This window comes from Zosterops lateralis (assembly GCF_965231275.1).
Source record: "Zosterops lateralis genome assembly, chromosome: 2".
Lineage (NCBI taxonomy): Eukaryota > Metazoa > Chordata > Aves > Passeriformes > Zosteropidae > Zosterops > Zosterops lateralis.
This window is the reverse complement of record NC_139763.1, coordinates 32,051,405-32,077,930: the sequence shown is the minus strand read 5'-3', so window position 1 is coordinate 32,077,930 and position 26,526 is coordinate 32,051,405. Positions and strand designations below refer to the sequence as shown.

At 40.1% G+C, this 26,526-nt stretch overlaps 1 protein-coding gene across 10 annotated transcripts in view; it reads right to left on the bottom strand.

Moving 5' to 3' along the window:
* Positions 1 to 23,629, bottom strand: part of INPP4A (inositol polyphosphate-4-phosphatase type I A) — a 113,406-nt gene extending 89,777 nt beyond the window's left edge. For all 10 annotated transcript variants that reach the window (XM_083854539.1, XM_083854549.1, XM_083854550.1 and 7 more), the window contains exon 1: positions 23,570 to 23,629. The gene's annotated coding sequence lies outside the window, so the exon portion shown is untranslated. The remainder of the gene's footprint in view (positions 1 to 23,569) is intronic.
* Positions 23,630 to 26,526: the final 2,897 nt, after the last annotated feature.

Sequence of the window (26,526 nt, the reverse complement as noted above, 5' to 3'; positions counted from 1 at the left end):
TTATTTTGCTCATTCAATATACTCTAAATATTTTCAAACTGAAGTTTTCTCTGTTGTCTCCACAATGCAGGACTTGCAGATCTCATGCTGGTGGCCTATGACTGGTAGGTTCTTCAAATGCCTCAGAAAGAACAATTGTCAGTGCTGGACAAAGCGGATGCAAAGACTTTTTGTTTTCCCAGTACATCTGCTGCACTGGGGAAAACAAATCAAAACCATGTAAGACTGAATGCAAAGCTGGACATTTTTGATGACTATTCCTGCAGCATTTGTTATAAAATTTACTTCTCATTTCCACAATGAAAGAGCAACTGTAATGTGAGATTTCTGTGGTTGCACCACAGATTTCTAATGCCTTTTCTTGTCCTCCCAACTCATCTGTAGCCCTTTGGAAGTTAAGCAGTCCCTATTTCCAGGGAAATCATCTTTTCATAGGTTCCTAATTAGTAAGGCCAAGAAAAGTAACTGCCTATCTAGACATGTTTACAGGCCTCATTCTCTTATTGCTATTTTTGGCATTCTTCGCCTCCATCATGGGGAAAAAAACCCCAACCAAACAAACAAAAAACAAACCCACAAAAAACCCCCCTGCTCTTAGTACAGTGTAATACAGCACTTCACAAAATGCTAAGAGGGTCTCCTAATGTTAAGTTGATCAGCTAAAAAAAAATTAAATTAAAGGCCACAGGGTTAAACCATTTTTCTCCTCTCTCAAAATTCTTTTTCTTCTTTCAAAAGAAGGAATTAGTAGAAACATTAGAAAACAATCCAATCATAAAGAGTTATCTGCAAGTTCACATTTTTTAAGTCATTATGCATTTGTGGTACACTGGAAATTATTCTCCAGATTAATGCCACCAAATAATCAATGGCACCACTCAAAGACTACAGTACCATACACGCTGAGTTGCACATCCAGCGGGGAGCCCAAGGTGGAAAAGCTTATTAAAAGTGTTGATAATGGAAATGTTTCTTTCATGATTAATCTAAATTTTGACATTCAGAACTTAATTGATTTGAGATCATTTGGGATTTTTCCTAAAATTAGGTCACAGAAAAAGCTCACTAAAAGTAGCACTATGCTGTTCCCAATGGGATTTCAAAAAATCTTTATGTCAAAGGCTACATGTCTTTTTCTAAGAACAGTCAACTCCAAACCAGCAAATCTACAGAGATGGTAAAAGTAGGCAAGTAATAATGATTTAGAAAAGAATAGATTCAGAATCTCCTTATTAAATAAATCATTTGCTTTTCTGGCAGGTACCTAAAAATACAGACTCCAAAGAGACCCGCCAGTCAGGACATCTTTTTCCATGTATCTGTTGGAAGAGCAGGTGATATATCAGTGCTGTGATGGGTTTCTGTTTTTCTTTTCAATGAGTTTCACTTGTTTATGTATAATCCATAAGCATGCATTAATATATTGCTGTATATTTAGATTATTTTCACTGTCTAGTAGAGTAAAAGGTCTCTGGCATGGGATGGCTTGGTGACTAAGGTGAGACCAGAGATTACAGATGTTTGCATCATACAGTGTTTTGGGAAAAGACTTTTGAGTCCTTGAATTTTATGTTAACACAAAACCTTTTGTTTATAGTTAAACTGCACCAATCTAAACTGGTAAGATTACTGGCATCATCTTTTTATATTAAAAAGACAGTAAACCAAGTATTTTCTATCAACTTGCTCTCTCCCATTTCCACCTTCTTCTAATTCTGTGATACACTTCAGCTCTTTGGAATTAATGGCTGTTCCTGCACCTGCCTGATGATGGTCACAGCCCATAGGTCCTGCCACTCTGCACCCCTGGAGCTACAGCTGTCCTTTCCAGCCTGGCCACAGAACCAAGGCTTCCTTCACACAGAGATTAGTTTGGTGAAAAGGACAGGCCTGTTGGCACGCATTTTGCATCTGAGACAATTGAGGATAGAGAAAAAGCATGTACCTGGAGATGAAGCAACATTATCCCCACTACGTGTTCTCTAGATTACCTCACAGCTTTTAACCCAAACCAGAGGAAGACTTGCTTTCCTTCTTCCTCCAGCTCATTTTACGTTTTTCAGGGGCAAAGGTGTGGTGGCACTGGATGGCTGTGTCTTGTTTTGGTTTTTTTTTCAAATGGGAGAATGAAGCAGACTGAGTCTGAGGCTCAGAGGCACAAGTTTCTAAGGCCCACCTAAGTGAGCTGGTAATGATTTTATTCATTGCTTGCCTGACATTATGCAAAGAGTCTTGGGAACAGAATCTTAACTTCTAATTAGTGCATTTAATATTGGACAAGCTTTATTTAGGGTATTATTAAGTAATTCTGGGATAATACTTCGTTTTGGAAGGAAGATATCCATTTATCTCCCATCCAAATCTTGTGAGGTTGACTCTAGTCAATGCAGAGTGCTTCAAAGAACTATTTAATAAATGACAGTCACATTCCTAGAAAGGTGCATTCAAAACTACATTCACTTTTGCAAGTTGAGGGTTTCAAAAACTTGTTAAATAATTTTAAAGACAAAGAAGACTAACAGACTTGTGGCTATAAACACAAAACCACCAGTACAAGTCAGCAAGAGCCACAAAGGCAGATAGTACGAAAATACTTCATCAATTGCTATATTCCAAAATAGCACTAATTCTCTGTTAATTTCTCTTGGGAAAAACAATTCTAGTGACCCTCCATGCAAGGCCTTCTGAAATAGACTACAGTACATTAACATCTGCTGATTGTATGAATAATGAACAGAGACAGCAAGCTGAGCAAAGAGGAAGAACACAGAGCATGAAACTATGATCCACACCCATAACTGCAGAAGGACTCTTAAAATACACAGGCAGTTATTGTGCTACAGCTGTAGTTAAGATAGAAAAAGAAACAGAAACATTAAAATGAAAGACAAATAAAAGCTAACCTCACATTAAACCAGTTTCGTAAGTATGGGCATCTTTTTTTTACTGTGGGTTTAAAATAGGGTAAGATTTAAGCAGTACCTGTTTTGGGCAGAGTTTCTAAATAATGTGCCTTTTTTAGGAATTCATATAATAGGCTGAAACCACACAAATACTGCTAAACACTCTTTCAAAAGGATTTGATGCTTTGTCAGCTTCACATAAATAAGCTAAAAATTTATTTTTATAGACTATAATAGGTAGTCAACACAAGTCTTTTTCTTCTACAAAAACATGGGGCATATTTCTTTTACCTGCTCCCTTCCCCCAAGCTCCTCCTCACAAAAACCAAATGATTGCAGGTTTAAAAGATATAATTAAGACAGGCCTGAGCCTTTTTTCAGATAGTAGCAAACTCTGCATGAAACTGATAGTAATCAGCACATATATAAGAAAGCGAAAAAGAAATAATTTTTTACTCGCAGAGAAAAGAATTCCACACAGGAAAGAAACATATTTTTGGTTTCCTACTTGTAATGTTTTAGTTTATTTGCTTTCAAGAAAAGCCTTTTCAGGACCATTACTCCAATGTGCAAACTCCTGTAATTTAGGTACTAAAAAGATGAAATAGAGTTATTTTTTTCATTGACAAATGTCCCATTAAGGAAAAAAAAAGAAGAAAAGAAAAAGTGAGAACTTAAAATACTTCATTAAAGAAACAAATTTATTTATTCCTCCTACAGATGAGGCCTGCTAAACAGGAATAAAGGAACATTTAAGTACAGAAGCTATAAAGTCATGCCTTAAAATTCTGCTTCACCTCTCATCACTTCAATAGGTTGAAAATTACTACAATTCATGCTACTCCTTATACGCAATGAGGAGGATGAATAGGCTACATTAGCAAGAACGTCCAGGAGAGTCAGAAAATGCACTGTATTTTCTACTTGCTCAGCAAGAAGACAGGCAGAGTGCAATTCAGAGCACCTAAGCTAAGCAGGAACTATGTTGCTAACTCAGATTCTGTCAGGAATCACCTCTATAAAGGCAATTGCTTCCCTCTAAAACCACAGAGGGGATGAAGTCTGCCTGGTGCTAATATGCCCCAATCAGACCTACCAAGAAATAAAAAATTCCGCAGACGTTCTACAGAAATGCTGCAGTGGCTTAAGTCAAATAGCTATTTAGTAGAGCAGAGCTCAAAATAGAACATAGCTGGGAAGAATCTCTGATGAGATTTTTTTACATGATAATATAAAAAACAAGGAAATGTCAGAGCAGGGGAATCAAGACTCTCAGCAAGGCAAAGATCAATGTTACCACCAACAGGATACAAGTTCCAGTTAACACAGCAACCTGAGAGCAGTTCTTAGCATATGGTCCTGAAAGGAGAGAAGAATGCAACACTGTGGTGACTCACTAATGGGGCAAACTGGTTTAGAGAGCAGGAAATGGAGAAGTGATGGCAAAAGTGCACAGCAAGTCATCTTAGGGGAAAGTGTGGCAGGGCAAGAAAAACAGCTCAGTTAACTCTGATGGAGAAAGATGCAAAGAGGTGGATTCAGGACAGGAGGAACTCAGGCAGAGAAAGGCACACGTTTCCCCAGGCAAGAGTGAGCCGACTGATTGACAGGCTGCTCAGAACAAAGAGAAATGCTTGGGGGAGCTGTGACAGTAAACGGGGAGAGAGGAGACAAAAGGACCTGGGAAGGGATCATCAGGAAAGCTTCACAGAAGTATTATTTGGAAACAAAAAGAATGTTTGCTAATTCTCTGTGGAAAAAGACACAAACTTTTTCAGGTCTGTCTCTAGATTTGAATTTAGGCAGAAGAGTTTTAAGGCCATACACAAAACTTTGCTGTAGTTAACTATGCTCCCTGACAGCAGCAAAGTCTCTTCCACCAACACAGCTGTCTGAAGTGCCATAAAGAGCTCCATAGGTCTCAGTCTGGAAAAAGGTCCAATTGCATTTTCCAAAGAACACATCACTCCCTGAAAGTTTGAGTCTGACTGTCTGGAAACCAAGTGAGACACTAAACAAACAAAACTTTATTTAGTCAGAGGCTTCAAAAGTCACTCCCTTCCTTGTTCAAGGGGACTAACCATTTACCATGAGGCAACAACTTCTTACATCAAAGCAAGTGCTAATTCACATGAAGTATTTAAGGTCTGCTTAGCCTCTTTAATGCAGTAAGGGCAATAATATCGAATAAAGGGAAAGCAATACCATGCAAGTTTGCAGTGCTTCAATCAGAAACTCCTGGCTGGGCATTAAGCAATCCTCAAAGATTTGGCTCCTGAAGCTGCAATATGGAGTTATGCGAGTCCTCCGGGATTTCTGAGCATGCTGGAGCACAGTTACACAAAACACATGACAGGCTGAGCTTGGATGCTGTTTTGGACCACCCATCCCTGAAACTCCTGGCCTTTTGGCTCACGACAGAAATACTTCTTCATTGCCAGCACGGATTCCTCCGAACTGTCACTTTGTAGATTAGCACTAGCGCCGTTTTTCCGAATTGCATGGTACCAACAAAAAAGTCAACAAGAAGAAAAATATCAGTAACTCTAGAAGAACTGCTGTGCAGAGCCTCCACAGGATATTCTACTGTGTGGGCCTCAGGCCTGGAAAAGTACTGTGGCCTCTGCATAAGTCATACCGAAAAAGGAAAAATGGTACTGCAAGTTTAACCTTTCTATGATACTCTGTTATCAACACCCTGAAATCTATAACAAAGCTGCCTGTAGCCGTTACCTTTTATTGTCCTCTTTAAGTCCACAAACTAGTTTTTGTACTTTGAGCAGCTAGTTAATACAGGGTCCTCTTGAAGGGCTGGATGTCAAATACAGGAGGAAAGGGTAACTAACAGGATTGCTTTTTTACATCTTGAAAGTTGTGGAGGCTAGTCATCTTTTATCCTTCAAAATCTGCTACTCATCAGTTGTCTCTAAGTACAAAGAACACTGAAGGAAGGTGTGAAAAAGGTAGATACATGGAGGGCAGTACTACTGTACTCCAGTATCAGCCTAGTTTCTAAAAACTGAAGACATTAACAGCTGAAGTACAAGACAAATCTGGCTTAAATGCAGCACTGCGGAGAATAACAGCACCAGCAGAATGAAAAACTGTCTTTAGCTCACATAACACTCAACACTCCCCAATTTGTGTACCAAAGCAGACCAACCCTAGTTTTTCAAAACTGCATAAAATTAATCCCAGCAAAACATGGGGGATAGCATCCTTAGTATTCAATTTGGGAGAGCAGTAAGAGCAGCTGGTGCAGAGCAGCATGTCTCCAAGCTAATCTCTAAACTGTTACCAAGGCCCAGAGTGATAGATGATGGGCTCTAGTGTCATCTGCAAGCACAAAAATGAGACAATTCAGGAAATTACTATTTGTCCTTTTTCTCCTCCCTCAGTCTTTCAAGCCTGAGAGCTAACACTCTAATAAGAACAAAAAAGAAAAAAAAAAGACAAAATTATTTTTAAGATAAGTAATTAGACTGTCAGGTCTTATTTTAGACAGAGATTACCCAGTTAAACATAAAAAAAAAAAAATGCATCTCCTAGGTATTTTTTATCTTGTTGCCTGTTTGAACAAACAAATATAATCTATTTTTGCACTATACAATTGCCATGGGTATTAAAGGATGAGACTTCTACACTTGGGGCTAATTAAAGGTAATGTCAACACTTATGCACACATGCACCACAATCAAGCACTTACCTCTCTTTGCAGGTGAAAACACAAAATTAGTCAGCTAGTTTTTGTAGTAATTTTGTCTATTTCCTCAAGTCTCTCTGCTTTGTCACCCTTCAAATTATTAAAACTATGATACCACAAAATCATCTTGAGCAAATAATCTCTTTGAAAAATATCCCTATAGACAGGTGTAATTTTTAAAAGCTAAAGCAGGGAACAGTTTTCTCCTGGCATTCTTTTAAGCAATACAAAATTTGTACCAAAGAAGTAACTCTTGTATTGATGAGAAATCCTTTAATATATTTCTCAAAAAATGTCACTTTGAACATGAACCTACACAGACAATAAAATTTGAATCTCTTCAGGATAAGTTCAGCAAATACTTTAAAAGAACAGTAGGGAGGTACAGGCCAACCCATCTTACTGCACACACTCATTCACATCTAGGTCAATGCTCCTTGGAGTTCAAACCAAGGAAAGGCATGTTTTGCAAAGAAAATTAAGGCAGAAAAACACCTTAAGATGAAACTAATGCAGGAAGCATAAGGTATTTATTATGTTGCCCAAGGCTGGGGCAGTCAAAAGTTTTAAAGCACCTGTGGATGTATATCATGTATCAGGAATTATAAATTCTATGATATTCAATGTTTTCCTCAAATGCCCAATTGCTAACATTGCAAGACTAGGCAAAGTCTCAGATCTGCCTCTTAAAATTAAGTAACCATCACTGTAAATCTCTGCTCTTTTGTATTTTAGCAGAGGGAACTTTGAAGACTTGAACTACAAAAGTTCAAGTGGAAGAACACTACTAGAAAGACTTCCACTTCAAAAATTATTTGAAACCTCATCAATGTTTACAACTAGCTTGAATAGTGAGTTTTGACCACTGGCAGCAAGGTAGCTGCACCCAATTACAGTCATTGGGACTGAAATACTACAGAAATATTTAGATCAGGTTCAAGTAGCAAAAAGAAGGATGCATGTTGGCACAAAAAAAAAAAAAAAAAAAAAAAAAAAAAAAAAAAAAAAAAAAAGGCTGAAAAAACTCTGTCCCTCCATATGGACAGTACTTTTTCTCAAAATAACAGCACCAAGGTGAGACTTCCCTCTAAAAAGACAAAGGCATCTTCTCTCCATTGCTGCCTTATAGGGTACTCCCTACTCAATTATGCCTGCCCTATGCCTCTGTAGCCATATATCCACAAGCAAAGCAGCAAAGTTACCTCCCCTTCTCTCTCTAGTAACTCCTTTCAATTTGTTTTTAAAAACAAATGCTCCAAGACAAAGTAGTTTTCCCTATGGTTATAGATAATTTCTTTAACAGAAGTTAGTGAAAACACTGACTCCAGTCAGATAACTTCCTGTTCTGCAAGTAACTTCACCAATGCCAGTACAACTTACTCAGCACAAGAAAGACACCAAGGCTTGACTTCAAGCTGTTTTCAATATGTAGGATTGGGTGACAAACAGGAAGAAGTCAGCTTTCCAAGGCATGAGTTTTGTGTCTCTGAGCACAGGAAGAGCAGAAAGCCAACACACATTATCAGTCATGAGTGTCTCAGATGTTCTGTGCAAACCTGTCCCCCTTAGAACTAAAACTGCTAGGAAGCACTGATCAATAACTATATGTAACTCTGAATTGCTTTACTTTGTGTAGGGCTGAAGTAATCCATCTGGCAGTGAATAAAACAAGTCAGGGAATCTGGGGGGACATAAGCACATCCAAAGGAGAGATCAGCAAAACCTAACATATCTGTGATCCACGTTTCTGGGGGGTTTTGACAAGTATAAGTGAAAGTGACAGCAAAACATCTAGTCTAAAATGTAAACCACTTGAGAAATTCTTCTTAGTAACTGTTTTCTTTTTTCATGCTTAATACAGAAAACCATTCTAGTGGTACAATTAGAAGCACTACGAAAATGCAAGTATTTAACTTTGCAGAGACCTCAGGTTCCTCTGACTAAATCTGTTGCCTTCAAACAACAATCCCCAAGTCCCAGATGAAATCTGTTGGTGCTTTAGACCTCATCTTGCCTCTGGCTCACACCTGTTATCCCCACAACCCTTCAGCAGAATGAACTAGTAGATCATATAATTTTTCACCTCTTTGCTACAGGACATTCTAGCACATCTACCTGTCGAGGCCCCAGCAAGTCACTTCAAGCCAGAATGGTGTTAATTATACGAGTAAAACATGCAGAAAAAACAATCTGAGCCAGCCCTTCACTCCCATCCTGCTTCCAACAGCAGGCTCATGTCTCTCAGCGTTCAGAGAACTGGGCTGAAACTCAGACAAATACAAGTGCACTTACAAAAGCCCTGACAAAAACACTACTGCTGATGCAAATAAGCACATCCTGTTTCAGCTCATTTCCAACAGTTACCTAGAAAACACTTAACTTTGCTTAAACTATGTGTAATTACATAATTAATCATTTCTCAGTTCCAAAAGTTTGCAAAGTAGAAAGGAGATAACAGTTAAAGATGTGCTTTTCTGTTCCTCAAAGAAGCAACAGGCAGCCACCTGAACTGGCACCTGACCTGTAAGAGCTAAACCTTTCATGTTTTGTTGATGAACCAGAACATGACACCATTCATTCAAAAGGAATTACTTTTTTAATCTAAAATTAATAGAGCTATTAGTTCTAGTATTATTTCTGGTTTCTGTATATTGCTTATTACCTTTCCTTGTGTCAACTAGTCCTATTTCTCCTACTACAAAAATGTACAGATTTTTTTTTTTCTTTCTATGATTCTATAGTCTATCTCCAGTCTGCACAACTTCCACAGAAGTAAAGGTTTGATCCAACACTCACTGATGTCAGAGGAAGAGAAAGTTGGACCATAAAGAGGAAAATAGCCAGAATGTAAAAGGTCTGTTCTGACCAATTTAGTGTTTGGCTTTCACAGTTTTTAATGACACCAACTGCCAAGAACAATGACTCCCTCAGCTGGAGTCCTGGCAGGTATCATAAGCAGAGACGATGGGTTTGTGTAGTCTTAGTTCTCTGTGTACTTATCATCATGAACTCCATTTGCACACTGCAACCTATTTATGCTCCTACAACAGAACAGAACTTGAATTTTTTTTTTTTAGGGAAACCCCCTCAACCTCAGAAAAATATTACATCTTTTCATCCTATCTTCTGTTACCGACAAAAGCTTCAGTTGACCACAGTTAGCTGAATACACACCCTGTACTGCCAAATTTAAGAGTTTCTGTGTATATGGAATTGATATGCATATGTAAGTTTGTATATTTGCAAATATTTTTCATCTACAGATATGTAGACAAACACCTTTTCCTGAGCAGAAAACCATCTACAGTTGTCTCACCTATGTCTCTGTGCCCATAGCCAAAAAAAAAAAAAACATTCAAATAATTTTATCTTAAGTAAATCTATCATTATTAGGTCAAATTGAAAGTGGCCAATATATCAAAAAGAAAAAAATATTCCATAATATTTTGATTGGCCTTTGCATTGTTTTTGGAGAGCTCCTGAATAACACTATATAAGAGACAGCTACTATTTCTGTTTCAATGAAATGAAAAGCCAAATTCAAGGGTAGCAACAACTCTGTCCAGCAAAATTTACCACCATGAGCTGTTTCCATTTTTAGACTTTGTTTTCCTTGAGCAATAAGAAAGCACTGATTTAAAATTCTCAAGCACTAATAAAGCCTACATTCACCCTGCCTGGGAAAGAACACATACTTTTTTCCAAAGCAGCATCATTATTGCTTGCACCATAACAATCAGCAACTGCATTACACTTCACATCTCTCTGTGAAGATGATGAAGAAGATGAAGAATCTCCCTGGCCACTCACCCCTTCTATCAGCAATTCCTTGGACAAGCCCAGTGACAACAAAGGAAAGCAAAGCCTGTAGATTCTAAACAAGTCACAACTAGGCGGTGACTTGTACCAAAACATGAACAAATCCACCCCAAAACCTGAAGAACTATTTGTGAAGTTTCCGCTTATACTGTTTCTTGGGATATTCTAAAAGGACTGGAACTCTCAGCAGTCAACAGCCACATTTAGCCTTTTATGTCACCCTCCTGTGAGTCGTGCTGCATTTTTCCCCCACGATGCAAGTTGCCACAAATAGATGTGGGAATCCAAAAATACGAAATTAGTTTTGTGGGATTTGTTTTCTTTACTTAAAAAGGGATGATAGTTGAAAGAAAGAAAGAAAAATATCACATCACACAGTGCAATACATTAATTACATTTAGAATTGTCTAGGGAAAAGAAAAATCTGAGCAAATTTACCATCTGAAATGAAACCCAGAGTTTTACAGCACACCAAAATAAAAACACACAGAAATACAGAATTTTCCCAAAGCCAGAGTACAGGATGTATATTTACTTTATGCAGAAATAATCACTGTACACACCAGACATTATTGTCATGTCTGATAATAGATATCATAGCATGGTAATTCAGATCCCAGCTATGAAGTACTATGTTGAGCAAAATACATGAGAAATTTCTTCTTCTACATGTCCAAAAACATAAAAATGGCTCTACCTAAGCTATACCATAGCAGCTCCTTTATTAGCCTGCCCTGGCCCATTTGTGTTGGTAAAAACTATCTTTTGCAATCACATCTAGATAACCACTGCTAATGACTCACAGAAGCACATTAGTAATCTGGGATTTATGCCATCTTTTTTTTCAGTCAAGACTGATTAAAGTGATTTGGCAATACTGCAAACATAATTCAGCATCTCTGGCACTGTTTAGAAAACTGTGATCACAGCTTCACGTGTATTAAGACAGGTGGTCATCTGCAAAATTTCATGCTGATACATCCAAAGAACAGATATTCAGCCAGTCATTTGAACTATGGGTGAAAAAAAAATGGTGGGAAAAAAGAAGATAATATCCAAGAGGGTATAATTAAGCAAATACCCTGTTCCTGAGAGAATAAAACTCCAGCACTAAAAATAGACACTCTGTGCAATGCCATCTCAAATGTTGCATTTTACATTAGCAACAAATTAAAAACTAAGACTTCTATAAAAATATAGAAGAAAACTGATTTTGATACAAAACACCTTCTAACAATAATTATTTAAATACGTTATCAAATTGCAACCATGTTCCTCCTCCACACCTCCTCTTTCCTTTTAACTTTGCCTGAAATCAGTTCTCCAATGACAGGAGCAAATCCACTTTGCTTCAAGCATTCTTCTGGCACCAAGAAATGGAAACAGGGTATCAAGTTAATTAAGAGCACGATATTAAAAGCTGTGTTATCAGCAAAGTGAAGGTGCAGACAGCAGCAGATTTTCTGTGACTCTTTAGGAGAGAACTTGTCTCCACTTCCATCTGAAAGTCAACATCTAGTGCTCTGAATATCGAAATTTAGTTAAAGCCTGGAGGTCAAACGGCAAGAGATTTCAGATTCAAGCAGATATAAGAGAGAAATTCCAGTTCCAACAGGTAAACTACTGCTGCTACATGGGGCTATGCCTTCATTTGTAGGATTTTCACACAGTTGTTAGCAAATCCTTTCCAGAGGAAAAATAGGTCAGTCAGCCTGACAAGGCAAACAAATGACAGTATCATATTTCCAAAGCCTTCCAATGTGTTGCATGTCCCACTCATCACACAAGTAAAAATCATCTTCATGGGACATCACAGAGCTCCCACTCCAGGTTAATGTCCCTCCTGTTCAGAGAGGGGACTGCTTCCTCACCACTCATTTTACCAAGTTTACTTATTATGTCTGTCATTTCAAGGATTTCCACACTGATCATTACTGCCAGGAACATCCCTCTGGAGCCTAAACTCTGCCTTTATTTCCACCCCTGCTAGCACCCAATGCTGAGTGTTGCAGAGGAATTCAGTATCTGATAAATGCAATGTCATACACACTCATCAGTACAAAAATATCACTTTCAAATGTGAATGTGACAGGAGGTCTCTGGGAAGAGACATTTTTGAAGCACACAGACACAGAATACCAGGTCTGAACAGCATATGGTAGAGTTTCTTTGTGTAAAAATCAGACAGAAAAGAGCAGGACATGCCTGAAAGGCAGCATGGAAAACGGCTTTAGCTGGGCTGCCAGAAAAAGAGAAGAGTTATCAAATGTGCTGGTATTTTGGTAAATACAAGCACATTCTATATACACATAGAGGTGCAGTTGCTTTTTCTCCCAGAAAACTTCACTAAATCTTATTAAAGAATATTCAAATGAATTCCCAAAAACATGTAAAACAACCCAACAAAACTATACTATGATAACAAGGAAACATGTAGCTTTATCTTCCTTTTCAACCTTCCTTTCAACCTACCCTCCCACTACCTTACTCACAGCGCCTGCTCTCAGCTGTGTGCAACACATCATTTAGGAGAAAACCGGGTATACACCCAGATTATTTCTAGCTACACACAGTATAACAGGAGAGCACAAATATATCCTGCACCATTTTATCATTCCACTCTCGTCAGCAAACAATAATCTCAGATAAACGCAAGACTATTACAAAGTATCTCCACTAAACAAAGCAAACAAAAAAATAAAAAAAAGCTTTTCTCTAAGTTACCCACCTGCACAATGCATTCAAACACTGTTAACCAAACCCCTCCTACACACACACCCATTCACCTTGTAAAAGGGTACAACAGCTGTTCAAAGGCAAACAGGGAGGCAGGAGATAGGATGGGGAAGGGGACTGACTCCCACATGACAGCTTGGGAAGGCTTAGCCTTTGGGAAGGTCAGGAAGCAGCTCTTCAGAGACAGAGGCTGACTAGACAGAGGCTGACTAGACAGAGGCTGACATCTCTCATGCTGCCTAGACTCCAGGAGGATGGAATTGTTTGTTCCTTGTGGGATGTTATTTACCTTTGGTTCAGTAGGAAACAAAACCCCACATTTATATCCCATATGCCATGGTACTCAGAGCTACCTGAGAGGAAGGATTACAAGCCAACATTTTAGTAATGCATCAAACTTCCAGCTCCAATACAAACTTCCAGTCACCAAGTGTTTCACCTTGACAAGCAGCCTAACCAAGCACCCTGTCAGAAGTAAAAAGCTGTTCATTTAGACCAAAAGAGTAGAAAGTGGTAAGTATCTTGCAGCTGATGGAAACAGGAAAGATGAGATCCAGAATACAGAGTTACTGACAATATAACAAACCATTTCCTTGGTGTCAATGTCTTGTTGAAGCCATAGTCAACTATCAATCATGGTTTTATTTTTAAATCATCTTTCTTCCTCTCTGGAAATTAATTACATTTGCATACTTCTTTCTACCCACAGGGTAGCCATTAATAAAGTTTTCATATTAGTAATCATCGTCACTAGAATTAAAGTAGCTGAGAATATTTTTGGATAACCATGTAAACTGAAATTATTTTTATATGCATCAGCTACAATTAAAGGTTTAATTTAGGTATCTATAGTAGTCAGCATGGGAACCTCAAGGTTCACTTCTAAGTTTTCTTCCTTCCTTTTATACTTTAGCATGCTGTATTTTAAAGTAGAGCAAATTCTTATCACTTAAAAATTCTACTCAGCCTCTGTACTGGACCTTCTAATTCACACAGTACCTTGAAGGTACTCTTTTAAAACATTATTTCAGTATTTTTGAAATTTATTGTGCAGAGGGCTGCTGCTCCTTTCATTTTCTTTCTGAAAAATGCAAATCTCCCAACTTCTAAACTTTTGCGTACTTTCACCTTCTTACCGCTAATTCTGTTAATTCACTAGTACCAAAATTCCCTCAGAGTTTGTAGTTCCCCTTCCTTTCTTTTTTTAATCTTTTTTAGAGGGTTGTTTTGGTGATTTTTTTTTTCTTTTTCACGTCTTCCTTCTTGCAGTTCTTTATGTTCTTTTGTTTTTTAATCACAATTCTAGAGTGTCTTCCATTATCTCCTTCCCAGCAGTATCATCAAAATGACAGATAAATTATATTTTCCCTATATTCTCTATAAACTAACGTCACGGTATTTTAAAGTCTGTGTGCCTAGAAGTCAAATAAAATCCTGCCAAACTTTCACAGGCATGGTTGTACCTCTTAACTTGTGCTCTGCAAATACCTTTTCTGTTCAGGTATATATCTCGTGCCACCTTCACAACTTCCCTGTTTCAACTGATCCAAATTCTAGTCTAATCCCAATGTGGAATCATAACTGCAGCAATGAGGAAAAAGAAGCCATTGAAAAAAAAAATGTCCTTTTCCTTCTACTTACAGAAGTAACACCTTTTCCTTCTACTTATAGCAGTAACACTTATATTTTCTTTTTTTTTTTATTCTCAAGCTCTCCTCCCAGAGCTGCACAACATTACCCTCCCTAGAGGAATGTGTCTTCAAGGGCTCTCTAACTGGGATGCTAAACAATAAACAAAAAAGGCAAAAAAATAAACGGATTTTCAGCACTTCTTGGTTCCTCCAATCCTCAGATCTCACAGGTGAAATTATCCTAACTCTATCACAAGCTCTAATTTATAAATGTCAGCAGCAGGTCTCAGCTGGAAAGTACCCAGCCAAAGGGAGCACAGCACTGCCAAAACATTGCTCCCTCCACACCATTTTCCTTGGCACCACCCATGTGCTGGGAACCTTGGCCGCAGCAAAAGGCTGCATTTACTGCTCCATTTAGGGTTCGGGTTACCCTTAGGGTTATCACTGAGAAAACCACAAAGACTACAGCTCCAGGAACAGTGGAATTACAAAAGGCATGCCAAGGGGAGCTCTCCATTAAAAACAGTAAAATAGCATGCTATGTGTCACCTGAAATTCTGCTGTTCCTGAAATCCCTCTTGATTGACTGCATTTTGCTGTCTTTTCTTTTCACTGAGCATATAATCTTCTGGTCATAAAAGATTGATGCTTCCAGCCTGAAAGCCTCTTGGGAACACAGAACTGTAACCTGCCATTCATATATTAAGTACAGAACATTTCAAAATACCATGGCACAGCAATCAAAAAGGGAGAACCTGATATAGAATTAACAAGGCTTTTTTCCATATCCATCTCTAGATCAAGTGAAGCTGTAAATCCACAGCTCATGCTGGATGTCTGTGTCTCTAGCACTGCTACCACAGCCACTAGTATTTCTAGTAGAAATACAGTTCTTACTGATCCTTCTTGGAAAGGATAGTTTCACTAAAATATAGACTGGGTCAAACTAACAGGAACATGTATTCTTGGATAATCTGTTCTTGCCAAAAGAAACATATTGTAGAAAAGATTCAATTAGAGCATATGTCTCAAGTCTTATAAACTTAGGTGAAGTCTGTCTATTACTTGAATTAAAGAATCCTAAGTAATGCTGACAACTTAGATGGCAGCAATCATACATTTTGGGTTATTGCTCAACAAATGTTTCTTCAAGGTTGTTTGAGAAAAGGTACATTTCTTGGGAAGGGAAAGGGTTTTGTTAGACATCAAAGCAAAGACACACTTCAATATTTCCACTATACTTACCTAAAGGGGAAGAGAAGGAAAATCTCTGTTTACAGCGAAAGCAGTTCCTTGTTAACACAAGACTTCCCCTATTTTCCTAAAGGCCAAGTAATTTAAATGCCATCACTAGACCTACACTATTTTAAAAACCTCTTATATGCTACTGCATGTCAAAAATTACACTGCCATGCCACTGAACAATAGCTGAGATACACAGGCTCCCATGAAGTGAATGAACAGTTTGTAAAGCACTTTCTAAATGTTCAGCACAAGAGGAGCAATCAGAAGGCGGGACCAGTGCATCTGTGCCTGTAACTACACCTGCTCAACACCACTTCTTAAAAGACTATTCTTTTCACTTGCTTACATTTTTCCAGTGTGTGCCCAGAAACTTTTCATGCTGAGTGTTTGTCTCAGACTTGTTTTTAAAGAACAATCAACAGTTTCAGCTCAAACAGTTCAGCTGCTACCAAGAGTAAGATAAAAAAATATTTTTTTGCAAAATATGAAAACAACAACAACTCACTGTCAGTCTTCTCTTTCTATTCTAATCTTTTAAAAACTCACAGTAAACACAGATCCAGTAGAGGTTAATTCACAACTAAAATCTCCAGAGATGCCAAAAGAGTACTCTTGATTCCCACAGGTAACACAGCTGCACATGCACTGCCTTACAGGTACCCCAGGGGATTCAGAAGACAGTTCCTTATAATAATCATTCAACAGTTTGGCTAAATATTGAACTTGGCCAACAGAATGTGTATTTCTACAAGCCTTCAGGGATAAGAAAGAAATATCAAATTCAAAAACACAGGTAAAAATGGCCAAACCAAAGGAGCAGAAGTAACTGAAAAGCAAAACTGGCGAGTTGTCAGAAGACCAGCACTGATGTTTGGAGGTAAAAATAAGGTCAGAACCAACTCGGCTGAGAGGAATCCTTGCAGTAAAGAGCTGGGAAATTGCCAAAAATGGGCAAACCAAAGAGATGGGACAAGTTGCATAAGGAGGAAAACCAAGGGGAGCAGTCTAAACTAGTGCAAGGAGGCTGGGAATCATCTCTGGGAACAGAAGAGATACTGGCCAAAAATTTCAAGGGAGAACTAGCCAGCTTTTGCAGAAAGAATAAAGTACCAAGTAGCGTGGATATCCAACTCAAGACACTCAGGATCCAACGTTGGAAGCATACAGCCTTTTATGTAACATGTACAGTAGTAGATGGGAGGGTTTAGATGTTCTATGAAACTGAAACCAGATCTGAAATCAGGCACACAAAATCTGAGAAATATTCCACTGACCAATGGCAAAAGGAAAAATTTCCAAGACTTGCCTTGTACCACACAGAAACTCTGAGGAGTGGTAGGCTTGCGTCACAGGCCTCTGGAAGGATGCAGCTCTCACTTAAAAAACAATTTTGTCCTCTTCTTCCTTTAATCTCCTGCTTTGATGGCTGTACAAATTCCAATTTCTGCAATAAATAAAGCTCTTACACTCATTGATGGTCTTTACTGAACAGTTCATTCCCAGATTAGATTCTTCCTGTGAACTAAATACAACAAGAGAAAAGTAGATCATCTAACTAAAGATTTAGCATAATTGGAATCCACGAGGCCAAACTGTGGTTACATAGATTGCTCTTTTAAGACAGCTATTTTGACAGCAGGGTGGGTCATTTGCAGCTTAAAAATGCTGTATTCATGTCACATTTATATGAAGCAGCATTGCTTTCCATTTGGCAGGAAACCAGTTCCAAACATTTCTCCCAGTCTCAGAAATAATGATGGATGGTCCACCCACACTTTGGGAGTAGAAGTTACGATCACTGGAAAACCTTGAGGACCATGTTTATCCACATTCATAGAAATATGTGACTGGACAAAAAAGCAACTTTGTGAGTCCGCAGGGAGTTAAGTGTCACAGGCCAAAACTTCCAGCTTCTAGCTGTGCCACCAACTTTTAAACATATGTATATATATATATAAGGCTTTTCTATGATATTACCATCTACTGGTATCATATTAATTGTTGCTGTAACTGTGTGATACCATACAATTTTGAACTTTTAAAAAGTGACCCATAAAACCTGGAAGGAATAAGATAGTCATGAAATAATTCTCTCGTGCAGATAATGTCCATTCTCAAAAATGGAAATGCTGAGAAACGCTCTACAGACTTCTGCACCTGGCAGGAAGACTTATCCTAGATTTTACATTTTGGGTGTAGCATTTTCTACAAGATAACATCTGAGAACTATTTTAAAAAGAAATTATGCAATGTTCAGTAAGTTTTCATATTTACAGAACTGTTATTAGAATTAACAGTGCACTACCACTCAGCACTTTGTGGTAAAAAAATATTACAGAAAAATGGCACTAAGAGCTTGGCAAGCAGCTCTGGTGACTGAAGATATTACCACACTGCTGCTCAAGTTTACGGCCTCCCAAGCAAAGTCAATGGACCAGATCAAGTGAATGCTCTTCAGAAATATCAAGCCAACATTTTAAATTAAGCTGCTGAACTTTGCACTAAAGTTGCTGAAGCGTAGGGACACATTTCGTTCCACCTGCCCTGCTGTGGGAGGCAGTAGTTTCCAGCCTAATGAATGTAAAAAGTAGCTACATGATTGAAAGAATTGTTTAGTGGCAAGACCAAATGTAGGTGGGTAAGGGGAAAAACTAAAAAAAAAAATCTTTGGAGATTTTTAGAGACAAGTCTTTGAAGATAAGTCTTTGGAGATTTTTAGAGATCAATACCCACTGTATTCAGTGCAACACAAACTCCCCTTCCTCCACACAAGTTGGTGTTCGAAAGAGCACTGTGAAAATTTAGAGGCTTAGCCAACTATGAAAGATTCTCTTAACACTGGTCATCACAGAGAAAATGTAGAGAAAGAGCTGGAAAAAGAACAGAAATAAATCCAAGGAGGCCGAGTATTTTTAAAATACTTGATACAAAGCTGTTTCGTTCTGAAGTCTTATTATAACTCCTAAAGACGGGACAATTGTTTAAAAATTCTTCTTAAGTCTGAATCCAAGCTTCAGACTGCCAAGGATTAAGACTCGAAGCAAACACAAACCAGAATTATAGAAAGGTCCGATGTCTAACTTTAGCAGTAAACCTAGCACTGCATTTCAACACAATAGATATAACAACAGGGAATAAATGGAAGAACAAATTCTCAGCAAATATCTGTGTCTCCACTCCAAGCTGTAATTTCCACCTTAGAGACTTGTTCTATTCATGGCAAGGAAAAATTCTAGGCATCAAAATCTTTTTAATCACATTTCATTTTGCTGGAAGGAAGTTAGAGAAAACTCAGTGACACAACAGGGTAGAGCCAGGTAAAACAGTTTTTCAAGCACAGAGTTAACCTGGGCTTCTTAGCCTTGTATAAAAGAAGGCAAGTGAGCATGTGCAGAGGCAGTCACAGGAACTGGTTATAGTTGCAGGATTCTGCACAGTTCGCAACATTGCAGTAAGTGTACCTCAACCATAAAGTGCCCCAAAGAACTGAAGTGTGCTGTTTCCAAAGATTTGCAACATCTGTACATATATGCTTCCTATAATTAGTCATACAGTGGGAAGAATAATTATTCTTCTAAAAGGTTAGATGCATGGTGACACATATTATTTTGTTAAGGAAGACTAAAATACCGGTGCTTGTGAGAGCTGATGACCCCAAAGCTCTAAAACATCTTACCTAGCAATGGGAATTAGCAACACCCAAACTTTGTACCAGGCCTCTGTCTGCAGGTTCTCACTCAGTGACACAGACCCACTTGCTTCCCATATGTTCAGATTTAGGATGCATCTGCCAGGGAAGTCCAGCTATAAAGCCCAGCCCCTGCTTTTGCATCACCTCAAGCACACCCCAGCTAGAGCTACAGGTCTGGAATACTTCCAGATTTTTTTTCAGAAATTACAGCTCCAAAGTGCTCCACTGACAAATGCTACAAAACCTTGATGAGAAGCATACTGGATGAATTTTTCTATCACTGTCTTCCTTCCTGTACTGTCTTATCCTCTATACTCATTTCCCTGCACATCCCTCTTCTATATTCCTTTTCTCCTAAGCTGCTCTCTTTCACCTCACTTGGTTACCTCCTTCACAAGATCTGCTCTGTTCACAACAAACTGGAAGAACACAGCTGTATTTAGAGAGAAACAACTCACACACAACAGGCTTCTCTGTCAGACACCACAGCAGCAGATGCACAAACAGGATGCAGGCATTTGTGAAATATACAAGAACATCGAAGGGAACAAGTGGGCCAGGTCTAAACGTAACAGCTCAAGAATGTCAATGTCTTTTTGCAAATATCCTGCTGGCTTCATACAAGGTCTTAGCAGTATCTCACTGCTGCACATAATGAGTACTCTTAGTGAATATTGATGCAGATTTACAAACCTCTGTTGCAAAAAAATCCTTGGTCACATACTACAAGCTGGACAGAAACTCTCCTTCACCTAAGGTCAAGATCTCAACTTGCCTGGAAATTCGGGGGAAAACTACATTACTATATTATAGATCATCAAGATGGTTTTAGCTAAGTTAGGATGTACCTACAATTTCCCAGTTCACTATTTATTGCACTATTTGGTAAAATGATCATAAATTCAAGAATTTCACACTCAATAGAAGTCCAGAAACAGCCTTCTTGCTGAGTGAATATACTTTACTGAAAGCTTCAAATGCTGTTTTCAGGAAGTGCTAATGTATTTCTGTAGCACTGGCACCTGCCTTTACTCTGCAAGACACAAAAGTAGCTGGATCAATGGGCTGACAGAAGCACAATGTCCACCTGTGTTGGCTCATGCAACGTCATTAACCCCAGTTTATGGGAAGAGCAGTAACTGCCAGGAAAGCCTGAAGTGTTTGCCTTATCTCCTGTACACCTCCCTTACCGTGTATGACACAAATCACAAAGACTATGACCCTACCACTCCCCTGTGCAGTCAAGACACATGCCCTCCTCTCAGTCATGTCCTTAATTTACAATGTTCTTGTTATTTTCTGTCCTTCACTCAATTTGTTCTTCATTCTCAACCTTCTTTGTCTTGATTGTTGCTTGGTTTTGCCTCACAAGCCACCAGTCTGTGGCGACACTTCCCGCAGTAAGCAAAGCGCTACAGAGAATAGAACACGGGAAGCAAAGGAAGGACGGCAGCGGTAGAAGGAGGTGCCTTTGAAGCAGAAAAGGGAAACGCCTCCTTCCAAGAGCCAGAGGAATCAACTTTATCTGTAGGAAAGAACTTATTGTATTAGATAAAGCAGCAATAGGTGTGATTTGAGGCTATGCCTATCTGTCTCACAGATGTGCGTGAAGTAGATACACCCTAAAGCTTTCTTCTTCCAAGGTCAACAACATTTTCCAACTATGTTTCTGCAAAGGATGTCTGTTTGAGATTTAGGTAGATTATCCAACAATGGAGAGGAAATTCAGTTTGTCAGACCAGAAACAGGAAAGGAAGTGGCAAGCAGAAGCAAAGAGCATGTAAGACAGAGCTCTGAGGTGTGCTGCCTGTGTTATTTGATCTCCTATCTCTCTTCAAATACAACAGGTAGAGGTTTCAAACTTCATCTCCAAGCAAGGCCATTTCTCTTCATATGCAGTCAAAAAATGGGGAAGTTTTTCCAACAGAGACATCTACAAAGGGAGTCCAAGAGGTATTGTTATATTCTAATGGAACATCTTATGCACTAGCAATTGGGCAATTAAAAATTGCTGCTGCAGAGCATAGCCCAGAAGCCTGAATTAAATCTTAACAGGGAAACAAGAACTGAAAGGGGATCCTTGGCCTTCTCATTTTTCTTCCTAATTCTAGTAAAATAATACAGAGGCTGAGAAACCAGAACATATAGGAAATAAAGCAGTCATTTCTCCTAGCAGTCAGTTCACTCCACAGGGAGAACTTCCATTGATTACAGCATCTGTACAATCAGACTGGATTTGAACAGGTCTAGGACATGACTAATGACATCCAACACTCAATACACCTGACATCTTAAGACTGAAAATTCTGCTACCTGGGAAAGGGGTACAGCCTTCAGTCTCAGCTGACAGCAAGTGAGACAGATGTAAAGTAAGCAAGTTTCTGCAGAGGTGTCATCACTCTTCAGTAAGGGAGCCCAGCATCCTCTGAATATCCTGCGGCTCTTTTGCCACACTGTGGCAGGGTTCTTTGCTTCTCCAAGGCTCCCAGCAAGCTACCACCCACTACAGATTAAGTTAAAATTAGCTCATTAAAAATAAATTAAATCAGAGGCAAAGTTGTCATGTATCTAGCAAAATACAAACAGCCTAGATACAGATACTTGAAAACAGCCCTGAAATCATGATTTGCTAATCAACTTAGTACTGCAGCAGGGAACAGTGAGTAAAAGAGGTCACATGCACCTCAAAGTTTGAAAGTGCCAGAACTTCTAAATTTAAGAACACTGAATGTCAAGTTCCTGCCAAAAATACACATGCCCCCCCCTCCACCATTTGCTCCCACCTAACATTTGCATAGAGAGTCAGAGAGACTTGTGAAAAAATTGGCAAGATACTGCATTCCCTGAGTTCCTAGAAGCAAGGCAGCCCACTGAATTAAGATCTTCAGAAGCAGGAAGAAAAACTTAATAAACTTTTAATTAAGAGCTTTTGTGAAAAACATCAGCAAACAGTTGCTCTGCAGCGGGAAACTGCAAAGTAATCGTGTTTGCAGCACAACAGGGTTTTTTAGAGTTTGAGGGCAAAGACAAAGATCAGTCTCTGCCTCTGTGGCTTAAGAAGTCACCCAGCAAGATCTTCCCTCCCAGCTGGGTCTCTATTGCCAGCCTAGACAAGCTCAACACCAGAGGCTTCTGCAGAAGGACGATATCGGCCTACGGACGGAGAGCTTCTGTCAACACCGTGCTGGACCAGCCAGGCAAAAGCCCCTCCAGTGTCTCTGCAGTCAAGCTGGGCTCTGATCGGCACATATTGACTTTACTCTCGGTATGGGGGGAATGTATGACACCGGGATAAAGCTTCAAGTTCATTCTTAATGCTGCTCTGCCAAACCCACACAGGACGGATGATGGTGCAGCAATACTGCAAAGGCATTTCTACCATATTTCACAACCATATTCCAGCTCAATAAACGGGGAAAAATTTGAAATATGCACCAAACTAAACACACAATCTGCTTCCTTTTAAGGCTTTTCATCATGGGCAAGGAATCGTGAAGCCCGGCCTGTAATAAATGAGGGGAGGTTAAGCATCCCCGCCGCGCTCGCTGTCTCTGTGCCGCGTCCCCGCGGGGGCGGCTGTTTACACGCTGTTCGCTGGCTCCGCCGCAGCCGGCACGGCTCGGGACGGGCCTCGGCGAGCGCCGGGCAAGCACGGCCGGGGCAGAGCCGGCAGCGCTGCCGGTGACAGCGGCGGCCCCGAGCCCGGCGGGCAGGGCCTCCCCGAGATGGGGCTCGGACGTGCGCGCCCCGCGGAGCCGCCCCCGCCGCCCCGCCCGGCCCCGCCGCCCGCCCCGCACCTTCTCCCGCTGCCCCGGCCCCGCCGGTGCCCATCGCTCACCTCCGCAGCCGCAGCTCGCCGGGCACCGCCCCGCGGCAGCCACGGCCCCGCGCCCCCAGCGGCTCCGGCGCCCGCCCGCTCTGACGGCGCCGGGAGCGGCGGCCCCGCCCCGGGCCTGGCCCGGCCCCCGCGGCCTCAGCGCGGCCTCAGCGCCCGCCCGGGCCGGGAAGGGACGGAACCGGCCGGGAGCGCCTCCCCCGCGCCCACCGCCCCCCGAGCACAGGGGTCAGCTCCGGCTACGGAGGACCCAAAATACAGAAACTAGCATTCTCTTGTATGTCCATCTGCAGATAAGCATTGGAGGTAGAAGAAATTCTTCCTCGTGTTCAAACTAAATTTCCCCTAGCCCAGCTTATCACCACGTCTTGTCCCGTCTGGTTGCCTGGGGGTAAAGGCGGGCCCCCACCCAGCTACAGCCTCCTTTAGAGTGGGTGTAGAGAGTACTGAGGTCCCCCCTGAGTCCCCTTTCCTCCAGGCTGAACAGCCCCCAGCTCCCTCAGCTCCTCCTGTGAGGTCTGTGCTCCAGACCCTTCACCAGCTCCACTGGCCTTCTCTGGATACAATCCAGCGCCTCATTGTTTTTCTTGAATTGAGAAGCCCAAAACTGGACACAACACTCAAGGCATAGCCTCAGCTGTGTGGAGTGTAACCTAGTCCTGCTGCTCACACTGATATGTTTTAGCATGTTCCATCCATCCATCCATCCATCCCTCATTCTCCACACTTGAAGTTGCTGGGTAGCTGTCTCATTCATACAATGTGTTGAAATTGCTGCGTAGCTGGAGGCTTGGCTCATTTCTTAACCAATTTCTGTACCCTGCTGCTATCAATGAGGGATTTATCGTGCTCGAGCACTGCTAAGAGTCATTTGAAAGAATGTAGGAAGAGGTCACAGTCCAGCTCTGGCTCATTCTATTATTTTTACATGGTGCACAAACACCAAGAAGAACACAGGTCACTAACAAGTTATCATGTGGGAACTCCCAGGAGGGAGGTGAGGGGCTCCTGCAGAGAGGAAAGATGCTGAAGTGGGGAATCAGTGAGACACAGACAGACAGTTGCCTGGATGCATTCAGCCAACTGTGCATGACCTGCAGAGGACTGCTGCCAAGAACCAGCTGAGTCAGTCCCAACACTGCTCTAGTGTAAGAATTTTAATTTGCCTGTTACAGTTCCCTTGTGCTGGAAGCTGCCAGCTGAAGTCCCCACTACAATCTGAATTGGGATAGAGAAGCCAGGAAAGGCAGCTTGAATTTTTCATTTTTCTTTCTGCATGTCATTGGTGAAGTTCCATAAAGGACTCCCTGCTTCAAAATCACATAGAACTTACAGAAAAGAGGTGTTTTCAATGCATAGTCAAACATGCATAATTTTTCACATTTACCTTTGCCTATATTTTAGCACAAAGCTAATGAACCCTGCCACACTTTTTAACAGAGACAGAAAATAAGAGTTTGCCATGCAAACTTAAAGCCATCCTCACATAAAAACATTAAATATACTTGGTGATAACAGGCTGGAAAGCAAGCTGACATTGTCACTAACACCTTTCGAATTAAATACAGATCATGACAGCAAAAAATCATAGTTTATTTGCAGCTGATAACAATATTAATCATCATCAAAATATAACCTTTGTAAACAGCAGACTTGGACAGCTCCCCAGCAAGGACTCTGGAAGAATGATGTTTACTATTGATGTTCCTTTAGTATTAAGGATTCAAAACAGCCCTAAAATCCAAGGGACAGAAGGGCCTTATGTTGCACCAGTGTTGAAGGAGGATGTAGATAATCACCACATTATTTGTAGGCAGAGGAGTCTGAATTACCCAAGGCAAAATACAAGGAAATCCAGCAGGGTAGGAATGAATGGGCTAGAGATGTTTTCCATTTACTTAATTTTTTTGTAAGATAATATTTTCTTAATCTGTAAGTAAGGAAACCTCACAAATAGAGGGGAGTCGTATTTCAGTAGAGGGCTTAGAGAGCTGCTCTGGGACCATTACCAGGTTTAAGATTATTTCACATTTTCTTCAAAGGTGTGTAAGTATGTCTAAACTCGCTGCCAATTGTATTTGTGGACAACCCAACAGCTGACACTGTGATGAACAAAAGAACTGAGCCATCACATGAAAGTTCTGGAACAGATGATAAAGTAAACTGTTCAAAACTTTTATTTTTTAATAGCCAAATCTCAGGTTAAACATCCAGGAAAAGAAAACAAAGCCATACCCTGGGAAAACAAGCCACACACTGGGAAAAGAGAGTGGAAAAACTACTGACCTTGAAAAAGGCATCAGGGTCATAAGGGACAGGGAATTGAACACGAGGTCTCAACACAGTGTGTTAAGTGACAAAATGTGACACACACCTTGGAAGCACAATCAATAGTGTAAAAAGAAAGCAGGAATTTTACCTGTATGTAGATCAATGAAAAAAATCAGTAACAGAAGTTTATCTCCTTCCTTAAAAAACAGTGCAAATTGCCCCCCTGTGATGGGACTAAGGAAGGCAGGTATAATACAAGATTTTAGGAAGTCAGTCCATGCATTTCATTGCATCTTTTTCTCCCTTTTTTAACTTTCAAATGCATTCCATCAGGAAAACATAAGATACTACTAACCTCTTTGCAGAGCCATCTCCTCTTCTTCTCCCAGAAGTGAAAACTGAAGTAAAATTCTAATCACAAGACAGATATGCTCTTTCTACAGAGGGATTAGTGCCTATTTAAATATTCTATCAAGTGAAAACATAATCAGATTTATGCCATTTTCAAGAGCTGATGCCTTTCTCTGGCACAAAAAGCTTCACAGAAGGTCAGACCAGATGAAAGGTGTCAAACTCTTACCTTAACTACTAATATAAAGCAGAAAGGGACCTGAATGTCCAGTCTCAGCTGATAAAAGGCTTTATGGAGTTTTTGCCCATAAATTGAGCAATATAATTTTTTACACATC